This window comes from Schistocerca piceifrons, chromosome 1 (genome assembly GCF_021461385.2).
Source record: "Schistocerca piceifrons isolate TAMUIC-IGC-003096 chromosome 1, iqSchPice1.1, whole genome shotgun sequence".
Taxonomy (NCBI): Eukaryota; Metazoa; Arthropoda; class Insecta; order Orthoptera; family Acrididae; genus Schistocerca; species Schistocerca piceifrons.
In genome coordinates this window covers 377632503-377650662 of record NC_060138.1, presented here as the reverse complement: position 1 = coordinate 377650662, position 18160 = coordinate 377632503, and the positions used below count along the sequence as shown (strand labels likewise).

The following is an 18160-nucleotide window of genomic DNA, read 5'->3' as shown; positions in this document are numbered from 1 at the left end:
ATATTCGTCACTTACTTGATTCTTCGCGTGGAAGCCAAAGCAAATAATAGATTTTTTGCTTCTATTAAGCTACTATACCGAGAGTTATGTATCAAGTCTCGGATTCTATCTATTAATCGTTCCTTTCCTACTAAGACAGCAACGAAGCGACTGCAGAATAGATTTCCCTTGCTTTTGATCATACTAATCAAATACCGAAGGTTGCAATCACGGTCATCCACGTGCTCTTTTACAAATCTGTAATATCGATTTAACCAATGATAAACTTTTAGGTCTCGAACCTAGGACTTTGTCTTTCGTGTGCAGCTCTCACGTCCGAGTCCCGACCCGGCTTATAGTTTTAATCTCCCAGGAAGTTTTAATAATTATTTTGCTTCTGTATTATTTTTCGTGTTATAATTTATGGTGACCAACCATTCTGCAATGCAAGATTCAAAAAATGGCTCTGAGCACTATGGGACTTAACATCTATGGTCATCAGTCCCCTAGAACTTAGAACTACTTAAACCTAACTAACCTAAGGACAGCACACAACACCCAGCCATCACGAGGCAGAAAAAATCCCTGACCCCGCCGGGAATCGAACCCAATGCAAGATTGTGAGTTGACGAAACTATCATTGGCAGTGTTATGAGAGTAACCATATTTCTTCTTATAGTACGCAGGGCGTGTGTTGGATTTAGATGAGTGGTGTATGTCCGCGTCCTTATGACGCTATGGGTCAAAGTGGACGGATAGTATCGGCAAGTTCAACATTTCGGTGTAAGATCCTAATCTTCTCGCACCCTTGTCTAGGGTTACGCAGAGCGCCGCCTCCGACTCCTTCAGTATACCCGGGTGTCCCAGGAAGAATGGTCAATATTGAAGGATATGACAGGAAAGTTCATATGAAGCAAAATATTCAAATGCACATATGAAGACATTTGATATAAATTGTTATTTATTTTCTGTATTATCCAATGTATATTCAGGTTTACACATCTACCCGCGTGCAACCATTAGTAAACAAGCATTATAAAAAATGTCAGTTGTGTGCTGGCTGTAGGACTACACTGCACCATTTCGGCACAGTGCTACTGTTTCTGGACAGGTTGCTGAACTACACGTTCAGAAGAAAAATGGGAACTTGGAAGAATACAAGTTTCATGTAATGTGCTGAAAGCTCTGGTAAACACTCTGCGAGTAGGAATTCGACATGTAGGAAAGCGCCGACCTTATTCTTTAACTGCGGAAGAAGCACAAGTATCGCAGGAACCGTAAGTATACACCATATCTGCATAATCTTCTGACGATGATGATGATATTTGGTTTGAGGGACGCTCAGCTGCGCGGGTATCAGCGCCCTGCATATTCTTCATTACTGTAGCTGTGTGGTATTTTAGGTAGTACGTGTGCACGCACTGTTAAGCGATGCTTCTTTCTGGTACACTTCTCAACCTCTACACTACTTCATCTCGCGATACACGGTGGACAACTGCACGTCCAAAGGGCTGTTTTAATGACAGAAAGACAACCCGAGCAAAGGGGTTGAAAGCAAAGAGGTAAGTTGGGATGAAGAAAAAAACGTCGAAGTGATGCGTACGTAGGACGCATAAATGCACGCCGCTAGCCCAGAAACAAATGTGTAATATTTTAAACGTGTTCTATCTCGGATAGGGCTTATGTTTATGTGAAGCTTTTTGCTTTAGATGAACGTGCCTGTCATATCCTTGAACATTGAACGTTCCACCTGGGACACGCTGTATTATTGTAGTTCGATTAAAAATGTTTGATAGTTGACCCCACACTGATTTCCTCCAGCCAGAGCGCTCAACGCCGATGCCATATTGCCACACTTCCAATTCCTTGTCCGGCTTTCTTTCGTGACGTGTCGGGATCCCGAATCCTGTGTCTGACCCTTGTATTTCATTTTTCATCATACATGATAACAACACACACACACACTCACACACACAAAACGATGCTAACGAAATACACACGCTCCATACATAGGCTAACCGAGCATTGCATTAAAAAAAGCGTTCAGTGCATAGTGCTGTGGAATGCAGAAAAAACAGCAAATTGGCGCTCATAGGAAGAACAAGACCAAAAATGCAACAGGAGCGTAATATGTAAGAAACTGTCTACGCAACCTGCCACTGATGATGCCTTGCAGAAAATAAAGGCGAAACGCGTATGGCACTAAAATTGTGTTTTATTCAGTTGCTGTCAGACGGTCCATAAGTGAAAATCATCAACATACCGTAGTATTACGTGCAACTGAGGAAGACAGGACCAAAAAATTTTTGAACTGCTCTACCCACTTGTAAAAATTTGCACTATTTATACAACCTTCACCATAAACTTTAGACATTTTACAGTACACTGGTTTCTCGCCTTCAGCAAGTAAAAAACAAATAACAGAATGTTGTTCAACTAACGTGGACGCTCCAAGCGGACTCGCCATCTTGAAATGTATTTTTGAGGTTATAAATAAAATAATGTTGATACGTCAACTGATCAGGGCTCATCCCAGTGATGTCAATTTAAGGCCATAAAAGTACCAAACTTGTCCTATTAACAGTTTTTTCCCTAGATCAATTTGTCTCTTTAATTATTGAATGACCGTCGTAAATACAACACATTTTGTGCTGTAGTGGCCGAGCGTAGTGGTTAGCGTATAAACGTGGAGTTTAGAAGGGTGGAGTTTCGAATTTCATCAAGTGAAACGAAATTATTGTTTTTCCATATCTAATTAAAAGACTTTGATAATCATTTTTATTCAGTTAACTGGTTTAAAGGTAATTTTTCTATTTAAAATACTGTACCGTGACATTTCAACATGTTTTTATTTGCTCTTATTATCTTTCTTATCATTCTTTTTTTCGTTTGGAATCTGCTTGTGTCGTCTATAATCTGCAATCAAATGCCAACCAGGACTGCTCATTGGTTAATAACGCGGCATTCCGTGCAGTCAGTACGAGGACAATATCAGGTAACCAACGACAGCCGAGAAATTAGAGTTTGCTTACACCACTGAAACTGAAATTTTGCTGCAGAAGATTGCTATGCCAAAAAACATATTATGAAATTTTTCTGTCTTGAGTTTGCTCGTATATGTTAGCCTTAAACGCCGTGAACAAAGCTATCGCGACTTCAGTTCTGCCGCACATTGTTGATCGCCGATTTCCCGGACACATTGTAAATCACGAATTTGTTGGTAACTTAGGACGTGAGTTTAAATTCAGGGCTACAGAACGCGTCGTGCGCCGCAGTTCTGTCACTGGTCACTTAAAATCAACTACCGACAGAGTATGTCCCATGTCCGTTACACCTGTATGTCCTGACGGCCGCTTCCAACATTGCTGCGCGTTAGACATTAACAGCGTTTGTTAAGTGACTCGCTATGTTTTGAGCGTCGCCTATCGTCGAGAGGTATCCGGCGGCAGTGTGGCAGCAACACTGCAGCGACAAGTGACAGACGTCAACTATCAAGTAATTTTAATCGGAATATAGGCTTTGTTATGATGAGTTACGGTGAAACTGCACTTACAGTGAAGTGCAATGTTTATATTGCTTTTATTAGAATGATGAACTGATATTTTTCCAGTAGAGCCACCAGCACGCTCCACTCCCCGATTATCTCTACCGGCACAATACGGTTAATGGTTGTTATTAGTGAATATCTTATACATTACAGAGGAGAGGCGGAGATGCCTACAGTTTATCTCGTTTGTCTCCTTTTTGTGAAGTTGGATAAATACAACGTATATGAACTTTCCTGTAATTGTTGTCCTCCCCGTACACTTTGTAAGCGCCGGCCAGGTGGCCGAGGGGCTATAGGCGCTACAGTCTGGAACCGCGCGGCCGCTACGGTCGCAGATTCGAATCCTGCCTCGGGCATGGGTGTGTGTGATGTCCTTAGGTTAGTTAGCTTTAAGTAGTTCTAAGTTCTAGGTGTCTGATGACCTCAGAAGTTAAGTCCCATAGTGCTCAGAGCCATTTGAACCATTTGAACACTTCGTAAGCGATGTTGCATTTTCCGTTTGCGTTAGTTTGCCACCAGCTTCAATTATTTGTATTGAAACACCATCATCCCTAGGCGCCATTCCTTTCTTAATGCCTCGAAAGGCTGTATACACCCTATCTGACACCGCTTCCAGAATGGCAATTTTTTTTAATCCACATGTTTTTTGTTCATGTAGAATACCCGAACAAAACAGCGACTGTATCCAATCATTTATATATAAAACAAATAATTTGATTACAGCAGTAATACAGAAAAGCCACCGTGACTTAATAAATTTTTAGGAAATAAAGCACTCCGTCTTCAGGGCATGAGTGGCCTACCGGGACCATCCGACCGCCGTGTCATCCTCAGTTAAGGATGCGGATAGAAGGGGCGTGTGGTTAGCACACCGCACTCCCGGTCGTTGTGACGGTTTTCTTTGACCGGAGCCGCTACTATTCGGTCGAGTAGCTCCTCAGTTGCCATCACGAGGCTGAGCGCACCCCGAAAAATGGCAACAGCGCATGCCGGCGTGGATGGTCACCCATCCAAGTGCCGGCCACACCCGACAGCGCTTAACTTCGGTGATCTCACGGGAACCGGTGTATCCACTGCGGCAAGGCCGTTGCCTTTTAGGAAATAAGGATTCAGCTAAATCGCTATTATACTGGGTGGTTATAATTAAAGTGCCGCTACCCAAGGAAGTCCAGTGATGCTGTAATTATCTTATGGCAGCAAAACTAGGTAGATATGTTAATGCGGAATCGATTTACGCTGGAAAAAGTTTAGTTCCGATTTTCGCCAACATGTGCCGTTAACCGCATGCCGGATGGAATAGAAAGACAGGTTCGCCCTTGTACCGTCTACCGTGTATTATGCCAGAATCCTGAAGTCGTAATTTTATTTTTGGATCACGTGTGTGAGGCGGGAGGATAGGAGAGTGGATCGCAGCGGGCAGAGCGCCCTCGTTTCAAAGGCGTCATTTGCCCGTCATTCGAGAGATCGAGAGAGCAAACGGCCTCCCTTCGGCTGTCAGCGCAGCTGCGAGTGAGCTACGCTTGCATATTCCGGCGCTGCGCTGCGAGCAGTGTGTAAAAGCAGCGTCGATACCAACTTCTTCTCCAGCTGTACGGTCATCGCAATTGAGCGCGCGCGCCCCGCGGCAGTTTCTGAACGCCTCTCCGCGCCACCCCCACCGCCCTCCCCCCCCCCCCCCCCCCCTCTGGCGGCGGCGTCCCGGGCGCAGCGGGCCCGCAGCGAGTCCCGGCCGGGACCGGAGCCCGCCTGGGCCCGAGATAAGCGAATTAGGCCGCCAGCCCGCGGCTGATTCATCTGCAGCGCCCACCCGCCGCTCCGTAGCTGCTGCTGCTGCATCGATTTTTCCGTCCGAGGGGCACTTTGAAGTGCTCGGGGCTAGTTGGCCGGAGTTATGTGTACCGAGAGCCGGGAGGGGCGGCAGCCAGGAGGGGGCAATTGGGCGGGGTTCAACTCTTTCTCTTCCCCTCACTCCTTTCCCCTCCCTGCTCCCCTCCTCCAACCGTCGTCGCTGGCATTACTCTCGCTCTTGCCCAGCCAAAGGAACATCCTCTATGTTAAGATGAAAGAGGAAAACGGAAGGCTCGCCCCCCCCCCCCCCCCCTCTATCTCCCAGCCTCTCTCTCCTTCCCCTCCTCCCGACGTTTTCTGCCCCTTCCGCCCTCGCCCCTCCACACCTCTTCCCCTCATCAACTTCCCTTACTGTCCTGTCGCGCAAGCCATGCGACTTTTTTTTTAGAGAGAATTAACGTAGCACGAAGCAGCATACAGCGCTCGTCTCTAAGACGCTTCTTATTCATCTGCATCTGAGAACGCGCGTCGATCAGAACGGCAACGACCAGCAAATCGTTATGAGGACGAGTAAATGCATCCTTTCATCACAGAAGAAATCTCCTGCAGTGAAAGAGAAAGGGCATTTCCAAGGCCGTATCCAAAAGTCTGATATACCGGGTGATCAAAAAGTCAGTATAAATTTGAAAACTGAATAAATCACGGAATAATGTAGATAGAGAGGTACAAATTCACACACATGCTTGGAATAACATGAGGTTTTATTAGAACAAAAAAAAATACAAAAGTTCAAAAAATGTCCGACAGATGGCGCTACATCGGATCAGAATAGCAATAATTAGCATAACAAAGTGACAAAGCAAAGATAATGTTCTTTACAGGAAATGCTCAATATGTTCTCCATCATTCCTCAACAATAGCTGTAGTCGAGGAATAATGTTGTGAACAGCACCGTAAAGCATGTCCGGAGTTATGGTGAGGCATTGGCGTCGGATGTTGTCTTTCAGCATCCCTAGAGATGTCGGTCGATCATGATACACTTGCGACTTCAGGAACCTCAAAGCCAATAATCGCACGGACTGAGGTCTGGGGACCTGGGAGGCCAAGCATGACGAAAGTGGAGGCTGAGCACACGATCATAACCAAACGACGCGCGCGAGAGATCTTTCACGCGTCTAGCAATATGGGGTGGAGCGCCATCCTGCATAAACATCGTACGTTCCAGGAGGTGTTTATCAGCCAGGCTGGGGATGATGCGATCCTGTAACATATCGGCGTACCTCTCACCCGTCACAGTAGCAGTCCAGCGCCATCTGTCGAACATTTTGTGAACTTTTTTTTGTTCTAATAAAACCCCATGTCATTCCAAGCATGTGTGTCAATTTTTACCTCTCTGTCTACATTATTCCGCGGTTTATTAAGTTTTCAAATTTATACTGACTTTTTGATCACCCGGTGCTGCCAACGCATTACAATTTACCCGCAATGAATAGGGAGAACTGTTCCTGGAATAGTTGGTGCAGTAATGGTAGTAAGATGAGTGCTGAAGATTAAGTGGATAGATCGGATTACTGGTGAAGAAGTAGAAAATCAAACTGGGCAGTAAAGGAGTTTACGTCATTACGGACGAATAGGCCTCTGAAATCCCAACGGTACCGACCGATCGCCGTGTCATTCTCAGGCGATAGGATGGAGGGGTGCGTGGTCGGCAGACCGCCCTTCCCGCCATTATCAGTTTTGTAAAGTAATTCCATCCTGGGGTCAGGAGTATGGGACAGTAGCTCGTCGATCAAATGTAATAACACTGTACCAACAGGCGCCATTTTGATTGTTTTATTCGGCTACCAGTTTTGACGTTCCAGTCACGTCATCTTCAGACCTGTCGCATGAGTGACACCAAGAATCACTCGTGTATGTACACGACAAGGCACCAATAATCGTATCTGGTTCTCTAGATCAGGGGTCTCCAAACTTTTTAGTCCACAGGCCACACTGACTCCTCTACGAAGTCATAAGGGCCAAGATCTTCCTAGTGGGATTAAAGTACGCTAGCACTCCACGATCACCGTAATGTAAGGCTAAAGGAAAGATGAAATCACAAAAATCTAAGGTTGTTGGAATAGCTAGTGCTGAAACGAACTACGATTTTTATTTAATCACATAATTTTGATTGGTGGACGTACCTGACCGAAATTCTGGTGTATTTTATTCTGGCGAATTTCACCAACAAAAAAGTATGTCACTGCACATTCTTCATGAAAGCGTCCTGCAAAGTTAACGAAATCTCAAAATCACTGTTAGCAACACTGTTACTGCAAGACGTAACAGAGGTAGAGTATGTGAACGCATTGTTATTTCAAGCGGTGCAACAATAAGTTTAGTTATGTAGTCTTGTAGCGAGTAGTAGAGCCAATGTCGCGGTGTACTGGTCGCGATAGGCCTCGAAACTCAATTGTTGGCAGTGTAGGTACCACCTCAAATATTTGGCGGGCCGGATACCGGTGATGTCCGGCCAGCTAACGCGGGCAGGTTTGCCGGCCCTCGCGGGCCGGTTTCGGCCAGCGGGCCGTAGTTTGGAGACCCCTGACCTAGACCTCCGAACTTTATAAACCTGTGTGATCGTCACACCGACACACAAGTGACAGCAAGTTGCACCAGTCGTACTTTGTGTCATTCTTGCGACAGGCCTGAAGGTGGCGTGGTTCGAACGTCGCGTCAGTTTTCGTGACCGGAACCGCTGCTTCACAGTCAAGTAGCTCTTCAACTGCCCTCGCAAGGGCTGAGTGTACGTCGCTTGGCAACAGCCCTCGGCAGACCCGGGTGGTCACCCATCCACGTCCTAGCCGAACCCGACAGCGCTTAATTTCTATCATCTGACGGGAACTGGTTTTATCATTTGTCACCTTACGTTTTTTAACTAAGAAATTGATTTTTAGTTCATTATTTTTGTTTGGGTAATCTTATTATTATCAACAACCTTATTTCGTCAAGTACAAGTGCTAGTTTATTTAGTTCTCCTGTTATTTATCTGTTGTTAATTTAACTTATTAGCAATGCCGTGAATTCAGTGGATTCTGAATAGCTCACAAAATTTCAGAGAATTTCCAGAAGTGGCTGCTCTGTCCTTGAAGATCTCGTCGATTAGCTCCAACTCCACTAAATATTGTAGTACGATCGTCTGAAACTCCGCATTGCATTTACTCCCACACACAGAATCTTCGGAGCCTGTACTGGTACAGTTATAGTACTGAAATGACTCACGGATGTCGTACTGGGTAAATATGAGTAGATTCCACAAAATACCAATGGCTTATTAATTCTCCCGATGAAGTGACGGTGCTTGCAGACTCGCCGTGAAATATTCAGAAATCGAATATCCAATGGCACATTGATGTGCACATTCAGATCCGTCACCTGCGGATGAGTAAAAAATGCTCTATGTACCTTAAACTTTTGCTGCTCTGTTTTCTTAAAAACATTACACTGCTTTAAACAGAAATATCACTAACCAGATACTGTCCCGAAAAACTGTAATTGAATGACTACAGGCAGTAATGGCATAGTGCAAACTGCTGCTAATCAATACACACGACCGTACTCGTTGAGTCATCGAACCACATTGTTGCGTGCTCGTATGTTCATTTCGAGATTTGCTCTCCAAAGGAAAGTGCTACTACGGCCACAGGACATCTACCTCGCTCTCGCAGTCTGAAAAACTTTTCGTGGTCAGTTCAACAAAGTCCGTTAAACAAATAAATTAGATCTTACATCCAGAGTTCCCGATTTGTGGGGAAGTCCCTAAACTGTGGGGAATGTCAATTCTGTTGGGGATTTTGTGCGATTGGCATTATACAGGGAATATGTAGGGATTTTAACTATTTACTAGTTATTAATATCACGTAGTTGATACATCGACAATTTGATGATTGGTGCGTTTGTTGCTGGTGTTGTTCTAATGATTTTCAAGACTTTAAGCTCGGAATGAGTTTCATAGATAAGATTTCAAGCAATAAAATATAAAAAGGTAGATAAATACTCTTTTATACATAGATATTACTTAAGCGAGGCTGAACAAAGCGATAGCTGAGCGCACGCGAGAAAAAGCTGTTGAGTGCACGCATAGAGCGAAGCATCACGCCATATAAAAAACATTTTTGTGGCCTCTCGAATTACTTGAATTTCTGCTTTTCGTGTAAATACTTAAATTTATGGAGAATAAAAGCCTATTATGAGAGTGAAATAATGTAATCAGTAATTAATTCAAGACGACTACCAGAAAAAACTCAAATATCCTATTATGTGGGGAATTTGCAGGGAATTGGGAAGTTTTCCTTTCCAAATATGGGGAATTTCTCCTAAATTTTTTGGGTAAATTGGTATATTGACATTGGTAACGCTGCTTATATCTCGGTCTGTAAAACTCGAACCTTCATTAAATTCTCCCTACAAAAGGACTGACATAAACTCACACCATGTTACACTATACACTGCAGCAAGGTCGCTCGAAAAATTTATATCTTAATTCACCTACAAGAACGGATCGATTGATAGGCCGCACCCTAAGGCATCAAGAAATTATCATTTTGGTAATGAAGCGAAACGTGGAGCATAAAAACTGTAGAAGGAGATCAAGGCTTGACTAAAGACTACTTGCTGAGTGTAGCGAGCAGGTTCAAATGTACGTGCGTTGCAGTAGTTACCGAGAGATGAAGAGGCTTGCACAAGATAAAGTGGCATGGAGAGCTGCTTCAGACCACTTCTCCTAGTGAAGATAATAACAAAGTATAGTTGGCGCAGTAATAATAGGCAGAAAAAAGGAAGCAATAATTAGGGTAAGACGTACACATATTTATTAGAGTGTATCCGCAACCATCCCTTTAAAATACAAGTAAAAACACGATGTTACCAGTAACTGGTGACTTCTTATGACTGCTTTGTGCTTTTATACATGTTTTAACTAATATGTGCGTCACCTGTGGGGAATACATAGCAGACTCAAAAACAAGCAAAAAGTTTCAGTACACATACGATCAAGTATTTTTTTTTTAAATTTTATTAGTTACAATCACTTCGTTTTACATGTTTGCTTCGTTCCTGTGTTTTTGTTTCCAGGTTTCCAGCTTGGTTCTACAGGTATCTTTTATCGTTAGAAATGTTTTTTTTTTTTAAATTTTCGGGACTGTTAAGTATACGTATCTTAGTTGCCACAGTGCTAATAAAGAAACAAATCCTTTTTGTATTGAGAACAAAATCTGTAGTGGAAGATTACGCTACAGTTCTTATTGGACTGGTGTTTAGTGTGTACTGAACATTCTGTCTCCACCATGTATCGAATCGGCTATTTCCGAAATGGACACCAACGAACAAACGTGCATTAGCGACCTCAGCTGGAGAGCGACGTCTTGCGTCTGACTTCCAGCAACGGGCGTGACGCCTACTCGACCACATTCTTATTGCGCTAGTGTGTGGTGTATATTTTCGGCTGAAATGTATCGTAATCAGCCCAAGACGGACAAGTGACTGATGTATTGATTTGGACATTGGAATGCATCTGAAACCACATGTTTGCGTACTGAAAGATTTCCTAATAGACGTATACCAAACAATAAGACCTTTTCAACTACATATGAACGTCTTGTGGAGAAAAGGCTCTATTGAAAAAAAGTAATTTCATTGTGGAAGACTAGAACACCTGATTTAGAAGGTCGAGTAATTCGTTATAGTGAGAGCAATGCAACAGTGATAACACTGGTTCCCGCCAGATCACCGAAGTTACGCGCTGTCGAGTTGGGCCAGCAATTGGATGGGTAACGGTCCTGTCTGCCGAAAGTTATTGGCCAGCGGGCTGCACTGCGCCCTCGTGAGGCAAACTGAGGAGCCACTTGATCGGGAAGTAGCGGCTCCGATCTCATAAATTGGCATACGGCCGGGAGAGCGGTGTGCTGACCACATGCCTCTCCATATCCGCATCCAGTGACGCCTGTGCGCTGAGGCAGATACGGCGGCCGGTCGGGGCCGTTGGACCTTCATGGTCTGTTCGGACGGAGTTTAGTTTAGCGAACAACAGTGCCAGCAACATCAGAGAAACAGCATAAACGGTGAATGTTAGGCACGTGACAGTACAGAAAGTGTCAAGAGTCAACTGTTTCATCCATACCATGTTCAGAGGGTGCAAGGTCTTATAAAAAAATGTTTTCAGTTCAGCAAAGCTTTTTGTGCTTTGCCACTAGTGATGTGCCATGGAGAAAGAGCATCCAATTAACCTGTCTCCAGTGATACTAGTGCTAAACTTCTGTTGATGTCTTGTTTCCAAAACAATACTCGTCCGCTCACTCATGAGTGTTGTGAAAATTCTGCACTGTTCCTGGTAAACTTCACTTCATCAGTGAATATTATAGTAGACAGAAAGTGTCGGGTTTTCCGTGATTTCCCTAAATCGCTTCAGGGAAATATCGGGGTGGTTGCTTTGAAAAGGGTACGGCCGACTTCCTTCCCCATCCTTCCCTAATCCGATCGGACCGATGACCTCGCTGTTTTGTCCCCTCCTCCAAATCAACTATCCAACCTCGTTTGGAAGCAAATCTGTCCCATTCGTTCACAGTAATTGCTGTTGACAACATTAACACCGACTGTACGCTTTGCCCTCAAGTTTGTATTCAGTACTGTCTCCATTTGTTTTCCTACTTGCGTTAGTTGTATCTCAACAGCGGTACACAGCAGTTATCGATATCTTTACTGGCGAAAAGTTGGCCAAAGTGCACCTCGTGTATAGGTTCAATGAATGGATTGGAAGAGCGATACAATAACGGTATTATGAGCTGTTTCCCCAGTGACCTTTAATCACCTTCACCTTTATGAAGATAATCACGGAAAGAAACTGGGTGAACAAGCCGAATGAATCATAATTGCCCTACTTAAATTAGACGAGCCAGCAGAGACCACTGCTCCGTCATACCAAAATACTCAGAAAATATTTCTGACCAAAATCTGAAATTCTGTCGGTTGAGTTCGGGCTCGCCCTGAAGACAACACTCTTTCGGCCACTGTTGCAAGTGGACGTTACTTTGGCCTATAATGCAACGCAACGACGCGGTCAAATACCAGGTATTTTTTTCCAGCAAATTGCTTTGCGTTGTGACGGAAGGAAAGGAAGGAAGAAAATAATCTATCGTCCCGTCGACGACGGGATTATCTGCACACGACCTCGGGTTGGAGAAGAATGCGAGAGGAAATCGACCGTTTCCTTTATAAGCCACTAACCCGTCATTTGTCTTACGCTCATAAGGGAAACCAACAAAAACCTGAATGTGAAAGGTCGGATGAAACTACTTCCCTCTCGAATGCTAGTTGAGTGCCATCGCGACACCTCGCTCGATGCGTTTTAAGTCTTTATGAGTGGTATTACTGAGATGGAGGTGAAGGACATGCCCACTGTTTGCTTGGAAGGATACGACGGACTAAATCTTCTTCCGGTGTTACCAGTAGAGTATGATCGTAAAATGGGCTACGAACATCGCGGGTATCGTGACGGAAGATCCAACAGTCTAGGATCAAGCAATCAGGCAGACCAGAAAATAACTGTATTGGAAAAGTAACTGAAAGGGATAGACCTGCCTGTATAAGGGAGCCTTTGGACAATCGCATCCATTTCGTTGAAGTCATGCTAAAGTATCTGACTCCACATAATACAGGAAAAATGTAATGTACATTTTTCTGGTCGGTGCAGCAGACGCGAGAGAATAAACGTAAAACAAATGATGTTGTGGGCGCCAAGATCAAGGGTTAATAGCGGTACATTGGCCAAAGGTATTTATATTCACGCTGAATTTCAGACGGCAAACGCGCTTGCAATGATCGGTCGCAGCATCTGGCGAAGAGAACTACATTAGCTGCTGAAATATTGAGCAGAAAACGAAATTTGTTTCGACAGCATATTAACTGAAAAAATATTATCTGTGTTAGAACTAAAAAAAATGAAAGTGCAGATCCTAGAGGAGTATAGGGACTAGTTCTTCTTCTTACTGATGAAATGGACTTATAGCCTGACTAGGGAAATATCTGTTTATTACTTAATGTTTGGTCGATCAGATGTAATCGTTTGTTTAAATCTTCAGAATTTTTATTTTTGTTCTCACTAGTATATAACGTCCTGCACATTCCTGTCCGTCATTTTTAATTATGTTCAGTATCTAAGAGAACGCAGGGAAAACTCTTCCCTACATTTATTAGAGCTCAGTGAATTGCTAAGGTTAGTTTAAACATTACAAATATATCTGTGTATGTTTCATGCTGTGTGGAAGCTCTCATCAGGAGCAACAGAAAATTCTAGTTATTAACAGACTGTAAATTTCTCATATTGCTCTTACGTCACTTGATCTCATGCTGCTTAAGCCAAATTTCTTTGATATGATTTCCAACGCATCTTGTCATAACGCTCATCCTCTAACGTCACCGCTTCTGCTGGAGAGCTGAATCGTCAAATGTTACCAAAGCGTGACATTATATAACGAACATGTGCTTGATTCTTTTTAGGTTGTTGTCGACCGAATGTTGCCAGCCAGTGAGTGCTCTGGAGCCGACGACTTGCTGAGTGATCACCACCATCGAGGCGTCGCGAGGTCTTGGGGACAGCCCAGGCGTCTGGTCCGCCTGCCCTCTGTCGGTCGTGTGGGGCGACATATCCTGGAAGAAGATGGAGAGTGGATATTGGTAGTGAGCATTATGAACTTGCTATTTTCGTGATCATTCAAATTTTAATATGTAATATGTTACCCAGAAGGAAAAGTGAAAACATGGTTGTGTAAGGAGTAAGAGACTAAAGATAAAAAATATAACCGAACTGTACCAGACTAGTGGTAAGATGTAGTAAGGTGCTGTGCAGTTTCCACCATGTTAAGGGCGCCACAAATGACTTTTTTGATGTAGCAGTAATAAGTAAATATTGTGCTGTGTATGAAGTAAAGTGCTAATAATCCAAAGATCTCATAATGATGGTAGAAATTAGGTCTCCAGATCTACAAATTTGGCGCAGCTGTGTCGATGTGAATGCAACCAACGTGTGACTTCTGCTGTCATGTCTGAAATGAAAACAAAATGCTTCTAATCTCTGGGATGCGCACTACATTCAGTTTCTTCAGCATATTCAGTGGAAAAATATCCTTAATAGACACTTTCAACGTCATCTTGGAGTTCATGGAAGGAGCAGTACATGCTGTAATTTCAGTGCACACACACACACACACACACACACACACACACACACATACCCACAGAGGAAAAAGTTAAATGTGTTTGTATAGCCACCTTGTAAACTTCCTATAGAGTCAGGCATTTTTATGCAGTCTTAAAACAATATGATATTGTGAAATAGTTTGGAATAAATGTTTATTGGAGAGCCTGAACTATGCCTGTTTATTTTTCCCATAAAAAGAAAATTTTGTCATATTAAATAATGACATTTTTAAAATTTGGAACAGGATAAAAATATGGAACATCATTCTTATTTCTAACTTGTTATGGTGGTAATAGTTCCAACTGGAAATTCAATCGAAAAATAAGTGTCAATCACTTTTTAGTTTGGACACATTATTGTTCATATCTATTTGCCACTCTGTATGTTAATATGTGATTGTTTACTTTGGAGAAACTATGATGTGAACTCATGTATATAATTTATTGTTGTCACCTGCTATTATTATTCTAGATTGTTGAGAGTATTTCTATTGTTACTACAGCTGTCCTATATACATTAATATGGCTATACTGTCATTGTTATTAACTGAGAACAGAAACTGGTGCTGTAAATGGACCTATGAAACAATTATATTGTCTCATCTGTTTAGGAGCTTTATGTTTGACATCTCAAAACACTGCAAAGACTTGATACAGTAAACCAAGAGAGAGACTACATAGAGGGCAGGTGCCAATGTGTTTTACTTGTTCCACAATCAGAAATTAATAAATAACTTTTTATTAATTTTTATAGCCAGCCAGCCTGCAGTTGTAAATTATTTAGTACTGAACAGCCCCTATAAAGCAAATAAAGTAATTTTAGTCATCTGCAAGAGCAGAAAAAGATAATGAACCTCTCTGCAAAGGGGTATTCATCACATGTGTTGGATTAATACTAAGATTTAAAGACACATTTCGAAATATTCTTTTCTGTACTCAAAATTCTTCCATGATTTACTTAGCAAATTGGTAATGACTGCCCATTGAGTTTCCTTTCGATGTTCACCTGTGAGAAAGTAAAACAAAAATAATTGTGTTTTGTAGTATACTTCATCAAAATTCCTCCACATATGTACACTAATTTAAATATGACTTACTCCAAGTTGATATACATTTACTGTTTTTCAATATATAGATCATCTACATCAATATAAAACTGTATGAGCATGTAAAACAGTTTTACTATCAACTACATAAAGAAGTACGTTTACTTGATGTTAGATGTAATGATGTTAAATTAGGTGTAGAAAACACATAGTTTTGATGACATATAATGAATTCATAAATATATTTCCCACAAATTCAATATGAATAGATCGTATTTGGCCATATTTAGCAGTCACTTTATATACTGGTGTATACAACACTCTTTAATATGAAATTTCTATTGATGTCAATGTTTAAAGAAGAAATTTAGCTTCAGTGTTTTATAATAAAATTATATTCTATATATAATTATGTAATTAGTATTATATCGCCGAAAATCTTCTATTTTAGTAACAACACAGTTACTAATAAACTTCTGTGTGTGTATAATATTTCCCTAAATTATTCACACAGGCTTTGAATGGCACATTTAATGGAAGAAGATGGTTATCTATCTGAATCAAATATAAATTAATAATTGAATCTTCAGAGATATGTATATAAGCAATTATGTTTTCTAGATGTTTTAATTGAGGGAAAATAAAATGTGAATGCTTTTATGAAAAATGTAATGAGAGGCTATAACCATAATAGCTATTATGATCAAATCAAAGAAGTTTCTAAAGCATTGAGTACCATTCTCTTTCTGTTCACAAGACTTCAATTCTTCTATTGCGTCCATTTGCTGTAAAGATATTATCAGAATATTTTTTATAATGTACACAGCATGCCAATCATGGTCCTTATACTTTTTTAAAAGAATTGATTTTTGTACTGTTGTACTTTAGAAAGGCAAACTTTTGAAAAATATTATAGTTTCTTGAAGCCAATAGCTATAAGAATTTAAAAGTATTCACAAAGTAATGATGAAGACGACCTTCCATTAAAAACAAAAATTGTCAATGACACATCAGAACACCCATCCGAATTAATTATTATAATGTACTTATTAATGTTATATGTCAATGGTATATGTGGTAGTGTGAAATATTAATATGTACACTGATGCAGTGTGTAAAAGGCTAAGTTGTATGTAAATGCTTCAAATTTGTGCATGTAGTATTACATACCTAATTCAAAATACATAGTGTTGTTGTCTGATTCAAAATCAACTTTATGTTGAAAAGTCTTAGTTGGGAATGAATGTTTGTTTTAACACAGATTGCTTGGAGGACTTGTGATATCCTATTCCCTCCTATTTATGTGCTATGACCTCCTACATATTTTGTAACTGCTATTACAATTGTAATATTAATGAAACTAGTAGCTATTAATTAAAATATTTTCAAATATATTATTTAGCTTCTTTTATTAATAATCGATTTCATTTTACACTACCCCATTACTGTGACCTGCCACACCAGTACAAAATACTTAAATGACAAATCTGTAAGAATTTGATATAAAATACTTTGTAATGAATACTTGAATAATAGAGAGGTAAAGTAAGTGATAATTATCTTTATAATTCTCATACTCTTCATCAAATAATACTAAGAGATACCATTACAGTAATTGAACCTCTCATAAATTACAATTCATAAAGCATACTCTCAGAGCATAGAGAGTTTTTGACGAATGAAACATAAAAGAGAATGAAAATACGATTGCTTTGAGCTTTTACATCTATTTTCCACCAAAGAAAGATATTTATTAATGTTAGTACTTATATCAAGCTGCGGACCCATTGGAAAGAAAATTACTCTGATATTTGTTACATCATTTGGACACTTTACAAGGTACCAAGAAAAGATGGAGTTGTATTTTAGTTATGAATAATAACCAAATAATAATTAGTAAGAACTACTGCTTAGCTTCTTAAAGTCTGATATCACTGTTTAAACAGTTCAAATTGTTAATGGTTTCTATTTCTAAATGCTATTTTCAGTAGTATAACATGATGTGGGAAGTCATGTGCAAATGACATAAAACACTAAGTATAACAATAGAGTAACTACAAATGACTTAGCTTATTGTCTTGATGAATCAAATAATTAACAAAATCCATATAGAAGAAGTTAGAAGTAGTTTTCAAAACAACTCTCACGAGAGATATGGTTAAGACTTATATCTATCCAACTGTAGAAATGACAACTTTCTTTTACAGGAGACAAAAAATATCAGCAGAAAAAAGGAATGCTTAAATCGTTATACTTCAATGGTTTAGTTATTTATAATGTTTGGGCTTTAATTTATGTTACACACAACACATTGTTAGAGCACTGTAACAGAAAGTTATGGGAAACTGATTGGTCAACATGTGTTGTTGGGGCTTCCCTTTTTCATAGGTTACTCATTCTTACTTTAGCAGCAAATGACATCCAGAACCCTTACAAAAGAGTAAAATCATATGGATCATGTGGATCCTTCACCAAGAGCCATATATTATCTCACTTTTGTTGCAGCATATGTATTATGCAGCACAAGAACTTAAGGTATTACTACTGGCAACAGAGTGAGCCCAAAAGC

The 18160-nt window shown here is 40.9% G+C and overlaps 1 long non-coding RNA gene across 1 annotated transcript in view; it reads left to right on the top strand.

Annotated features, from left to right (window-relative positions):
* LOC124787818 overlaps positions 1–16988 on the top strand; it is a 415837-nt gene extending 398849 nt beyond the window's left edge. Inside the window, exon 3 of the long non-coding RNA XR_007016017.1 lies at positions 13847–16988. This is a non-coding gene — a long non-coding RNA (uncharacterized LOC124787818). The remainder of the gene's footprint in view (positions 1–13846) is intronic.
* The last annotated feature ends 1172 nt before the right edge of the window (positions 16989–18160 follow it).